The following is a 6,700-nucleotide window of genomic DNA, read 5'->3' as shown; positions in this document are numbered from 1 at the left end:
AATGGCCCCAGCAGACAGAGTCTTTCAGATCATCTCTCTGCGGAGCTCCAGCAGAACAGCACGGCAGTGCTGCACAGACGAGGCCGTTTCCTCCATGCACTGCGGGATCGATCTCGCAGCTTACGCCATGGGGAGTAGGGAGCTCTCTGTAGGGCCCGGAGAACTAAACAAAATTCAACTGCAGCATCTCTGATTGCAGGACTGCTGTCACATGCCATTTCTTCAAGGGTTGCAAGAGAGCGGAAAAGAGGCAAGGTCGGATGGCGCATGTGCAGGGAGCCGAGGAGAGCCCCTGTCGGCGCTATCCCGGCCGGCTCTTGCCATGGCCCGCAGGGAGAAGGGAGCAAGAGACACTGCTCTCTAATAATATGAGCTGCTTGTTCTCTTATTTGTGCTATAGACCATATTGGAAGAACCAATTGATCTAAGTTCTCTATTAATCCAATTGCTGCTGAAACGGTCCCATCTCCCAATCTGAAAGGTATCCAAAAAATCACTAGCAATGCGTTCTATAATTATCTGACATAACCTTAGCCAAACAAGCAAATCAATTGTTTCTCCTTCTCTTCTCTTTTACTTTCCACCATGAGTTAAAGCAAGGTGTGCAAACAATACATATCCATGGATGACACCTTAAACCATATTTACTGCACTCCTAATGTTTTACTTGTCCCTGAGCTCTTTTAACAACAGGTGTTATCAATCTCAGTTTCTAAAATTGCAGTTTTGTAATCAGTTCTATTAATATTGCAGGTGGGTGATCCTGGAGGAAATCTTCGATCTTTTTCGGCTGTTCCCACCGATTCAGAAAGTTTTTTTATTTTTTTTTCCACTGGCATTCTTCTGCCTCCGAGCTCAAGGGAATTGCAGTCCGCAGCCACTCCAGGATGCTTAGTTCATTCTTTCTAAATCAGAGTTAATATAAATCAACTTAAATCCCACCATATTATCACTTTCTTGGAATTTCATGTTCCAACAATATTTTAGCCACTGTTTGAACTGTAGCCCAAGCTGCTAGAAATGCTTCAACTCACTGAGTTTATTGATCTATCATAACCAACAAATATTTTAACCAACCCACTTTAAGCAAGTCTACAAAATCAACCTGGATCTTTTCAAATAGCCTGTAGGCCAGTTTGTTGGGGGTTTTTTTTGTCCTCCAGAGGGAGGGCTCTTTAACACTTTCTTATTTACCCTTTGACAGGTAAGATACCCCTGGGTAATTTGCTTTCCAATTTCAAATACCCTTATACACCCACAAAATTTTAAAAAGTGATCACAAAAGGCTTTTGTTCCCCAGTGTGTCTGTCTATGCAAGTTATCTAAGATCTAATGTGCCACTGGCATCATAATCCTGCCATCAGGAAAAGCTCACTTTCCCTCCTTAAATGTTGCTCGTAATTTCCTTATAGCTGCCAATTCTGCTAGCAGAAGGGAAAGTGTCTCCTGCTGAATTTCTTTTTTTTTTTTTTTAAGGTCATTATTTCAGTATCTCCCTTTCTTAAGGTCGCTCTTTGTGCTTTTTCATCAGACAAATTATTTCTCTGACTCTAATATCCCTCCCTCTCTGGTGTTCCTTTACATGAACTACTATTATTTTCTTTAAGCCTTTTAAAGCTTCACATATCTGAATTATCAATTCCCTGTGTATTAACCCTTTCCCTTGAGTGTTTATAACACCCCTGTCTTTCCAAATTTTTCTAAAAGTATGTACTACACTAAAAGCATATTTGGAGTCTGTATAAATAGTCCCTTCTTGCCTTTTTAGTATTAATAATGTACAGAATAATGCATAAAATTCACAAGCTTGTGCTGACCAGGAGGGACTAAGGGGACCAGACTCCTTTATCCTAAACTTTTTCCCACTTCACTTGAATGCCAACCTGTGTCATTAATTTCCAGATTATCGTCTTCAGTTAAAGAATAAATTTTAAGTTTTCCTTCACAGGGTTTTATCTGTAAATTTAAGGCTATTATTAGATCTCTGCCTAAAAAATTATTCTCAGCCTCCAGTATCAACAATAAATCATTTACTCCAAATTTGTCATTGTTTCAATTTGCAATCCTTTTGTTACAGGAACAGGGAAAGCCTCTCCCGTAATTCCAATTACTGAAACTCGCTCACGACTTTTCTCACATCCCAGGGGTAATTTTGTCACCGTCGACCGAGAAACTCCTGTATTGACTAAAAATACGACTTCTTCACTTTGAGGACTAACTTTGAGCTTTATTATCAAGGCCTTTTCTGGTTGTATTTCGGTCCTCTTCATTAAACAAAACTCTTGACCTCTCTGATTCTCCTGAGAAGTTTTCTCATCTTGCTGTTTCTGTCTGCAATTTTTTTGCAGGTGCCCCTTTTTATGACAATAAAAAAGGGTGGGTCCCGCACCCTTCAAAGTGGGGCAAGAATTTTTTTAAGTGTCTTTTCTTGGGGCGAGAAAAATGCACAGGTCTTGTGTTCCTAAAAATAGATCGTGACATCCACTGCTTGTTTTTCCCTGAGAATTTTTCTGTATTCAAAGCTGCCTGCATTTCTTGAACTACTGCCACCAAAATTCTGGCATCTGCTTACTGCTTTTTCTCATTTCTCTTTACAAACACCCTTTGTGCTTCTCTCAGTAACTCCTGAAGTCCCCTGTCCTGCCAATCTTCTAATTTTTCCAGCTTTTTCCTGATGTCACTGCAAGATCTGGTCACAAACTGAATTTTTAACAGAACCTGCCCTACTGCAGTTATCAGTATCTATACCTGAATATAATTGCAAGTCTCTTTTTAATCTTTTTAACCATTCTGCCAGGGACTCATATTTTTTTTCTGATGCTCACTCAAAGCTTTTCCTATATTATGTTCCTTAGGCACTGCCCTCTGAATTTCTTGATTTTCTTCCCTTCAGGATTCCCATTCATCCCCAAACTGTATTATCATCCCCAGTGGGCTGTCCTGAGGAACACTCCCCCCCTGAGAACCCCCCTCATGGCTCCCAGATACCTCAAACCACTGTGAATTTTTCCTACAATCCGCAGCCCCTGGGTCAAGGAACTTACTCTTTCCCTGACCCATTCCTGGCGGCAACAAACTAAGAAATCCCCGGTACCAGGAGAGTCTTAGTTTCCCACACTCACCCTGTGGCTCAACTCCTCACTTATTACTCTGTCACACTGCCTTTTCAGTCTACCTGATCCACTCCTATCTCTCCCTCTGCAATCTACTTGTTCCACTCCTCTCTCCCTCTTTCTCAATCTATTAGCCCCGTCCTCTCACCATTTAATCACATACTAAATTGCCTGCTACCAATCCCTCCAAGGAAATTGAACCTATTCATTCACTCTCTTTCTCAGTCTCCCTACTGAGTCAACCCCTCCTGCCCAAGGACCTTCCCACAGGTGCCTGGACCAGGGATCCCCTCCTTCCCTCTGGGTCAAACCCACCCGGGGTCCCCACTCGTTCACTTTTCTTTCACTTCACTCCTTTCCCGGCCGGTCTCCTCGCGGAGATCTCGTAAACTGGGAGGTCCCGCTCACTTTGGGGGTCCGGGACTGCCCAGCCCCTGTCTCAGACACTCCACACACACTCACACATGCATACAGCCGCCCCCCGACCCAAAACCTCGTGATACTCACAGCCTCCTTTTCTCACAAGGATCTTCGTGCACAAAGCAGTTTTCTATGTGTACTCCCTCTCCTATAAGCTGGCACTCGGATGGGAGCCTCTCTTGCGCGCTCTTAAAAACTAATTTGCTTATGTGTTATTGTAATGAAAATTCTCTTTTCCCAAGGGAGAGTGGTCTAGCCTTGGGACCACTTAAAAGTCTGGTGGGAGCTCCTTCCCAGAAGCTATCCATCTCCCTGGAGTTGAGAGAGTCCCAGGTATCGGTACCAAAATTGTTATGTTTGCCCAATTATCCCATAAAAAAACCCCAAACAATATTTAAGGTAGCAGCAATTTTAATTGAATAGTTTAGAAAATATATAAATAAGGGATAATTTGGTTCCAATAATAGCGCATAAGCAAAAACAACCGCGGGGTACGGGGGGCAGAGTTCAATGACCCTTGCCACTTCACGTAGGAGCTTGCCAAGTGAAAGTCACCCCTTATATGCCATGTCTCAATGCCATCTCCTCCTATTTTTGGTTCATCACTTTTCTATCTCCACCCTCATTGCCACCCTTATCACACGTGCGCCACCACTCGGTTTGGTGGTTGCACAAGTCTTTGGGGGTCGTCGCTGATGAAGGCCCTGTAGTCTTCTTCATTGTCCTTTAATTCACCTTTGGGTTACACATGCACACCAAGCCAGTACAATGCAAGCCAAGACTAACGTATCACTGCACCTACATATCAAAACAATAAATCCCTTATAATTAGCATTTGTTGGGACTGAACCAGGTTTTGCTTCCCTTTTTGCTCATTTTTAGCAACTGTATCTTCAACTTCTTTCCTGTGGTCATCGAGAACATCTGCTGGGAAGGGGGGTGGGTGGAGCCCCTCCTCTCCCTCACTTCTTTGGCATTACAACTTTTAAATATTTTATTGTTTTCAAATATTAATTACTGTATCAATATTGATTACTGTTTCAATTTTTATCAGCCTGAATCATACCTATTTAACACAGAGACAAGAAAATCTCCCATTGTTCCTGACAGCCTGAAGCAACTGCCAATTCCAGATCATTCCATGCATATAGGAAAAGAGACTTTTGCATTAAAGTAGAAAAGAGTTATCGAAAAGGAGAGCAGGATCAAACAACAAAGTTATTTGGACTCATGCTTCTTGTGTCTGTTAAAAAGGCCAAGAAAATGCTCTCCTTGCTCTTCTGACACAGCTCTCTCTGTTCATGATGTGAGACAGTGAGTGCTGATGTGCAGGAGCTGATGCAAGGGACAGGGACGAGGATGCAGCAGGCAGAGTGCCAAGCTGACAGAGGGATGATCTCTGGCAGAGGCACTGAAGGAGAAGAGTTTGCAGGCAGGACAGAACATGGCCCTTTGTTTCACCTCTTCTGTCAGTGCTGCTAAGAATGTAGCCCGGAGCAAGCTGGGAACACCAGAGCCTGGAGCCCTTTCCAGGCAGGACTGCATCAGACACAAACCAGCAGGGGACTGAGGAGCCCCTGGGGTGGCAGTGAGCAACCTCGGGCTCTGCCCACTGCTGCTGGCATTTTCTATTGACCCATCTCCAAGGACTTCTGTTGTGCTCTGTGTTCCTAAGGGTTTCCCCCCTTGGTTTATTTTGGTTGTCTCCTGCACCTTTTTTTCTCCAAATTTTCCTACCCTGGCAGCAGCAGCCCCTGTCCAGAACTGGCTCTAAAATATCAGCAAAGCAGCTAGGAACAACAATGGGTGGAATCCTGCGGCTCAGGAATTCCTATGCTAGAGCCCTGCCTGTGCCTGTGTCTTATGTCAGGACCTCCTTCTCTGTGCAAAAACTAGGGATTAGTGGAGTTTTTTTGCCACAGAGCTCCTGAGAGGCAAATGTGCTAGGTTTCTCAGGAGTGTATGCGTTAAGTTCATTGCTGGCAAACAGAAAGTAAGGCCAGGGTAGCAGAGCAGCTGGGAGCTGGTCACTCCCTGCAAAGGGCTGCTGTATGATGTGGGAACACCACGTTCCAGGAGGGGCGAGCAGGGTCAATGTGCTCAAGGTGCTGCCAATAAGGTTTGGGTTCAGTTACAGAGCAGTCAGGAGCGGTGAGCACTGCAAGATCCAGCCGTAGTCCCCATCCATGTCCCTTTCAGTGCTGGCTTTAGGGTGTCTGCAGCCTGGATCCAGAGCGCCCTGGGGGGCTCCTGAGGCTGCCTTTGCACTCAGGGTGAGGATGCCCAGGAGCCTCTGAGGCTGCAGTGGGCACCAGGGCTGGGGCTTGTGGCCTGGCAGGTGTGGCTCTGGGGGCTGTGACATGCCAGGGCATGGGTCACTGTCACTGCCCTCGGCAGCCCTGGCTAGGGCTGTGATGCTCCAGGGACAATGGCAAGAGTGGGGAACTGGCTAGGTTAGGGTTTGCCTGAGCCAGAACATCTAGGCCAAATGCTGAGCAATAGAGACCCCTGGAGGGCCGAGTGAAGGAAGCAGAGGAGGCTCTTCTGCGGTGTAAAGTGCAGCAAATTCATCAGGAGAGGCGGGGAAAAGGTTCACAGGACAGAACTCCCAAAGGGAACAGATGTTGAAAGAACGCCCAGCACTCCTCTGCACAGGTTTTTAAAATCTTTCAAAACACGGGGTGGACACCATATAGTAACCAATTAGCGACTCTTGGGGTGCGGTTTTGAGGGCTACAACAAATCAGAACAAGGGGAAGAGAGAGCACTGGGATAGGGATTGGATCTTGGGGTGAGGGACAGGGAACTTTCTGGAACAAAGGGTAGGGTTTGGGCTGATGGATGGGACAAAGGGGCCGGGTTGTCTTGACAGACGGGAAAAATCTGGTGAGGAGGGAGGGGATTCCTTGAGGGACACTTGGGTAGGAGGGTGTAACATAGGGGAGAGACTAACTGTAATAACTCGGGGAACACTTGAACATACCACTATATAACAGAACATTTGGCTCAATAAACTAACCCAGTGCAACACAGAAATTCAGGCTTTCTGCAGCTGAGAGGTGACACTATTAGAACTCGCAGCAGCTGGTGAAAGCCATCTCTGTCCTTCAGGTTCTTGCTGTGTGGGAAGGTGCTGTGAGTTGTGGTGGCTGCACTGCCCCTGTGCT

Source organism: Melospiza melodia, chromosome 17 (assembly GCF_035770615.1).
Source record: "Melospiza melodia melodia isolate bMelMel2 chromosome 17, bMelMel2.pri, whole genome shotgun sequence".
Taxonomy (NCBI): domain Eukaryota; kingdom Metazoa; phylum Chordata; class Aves; order Passeriformes; family Passerellidae; genus Melospiza; species Melospiza melodia.
Note: the sequence above shows the minus strand (reverse complement) of the source record.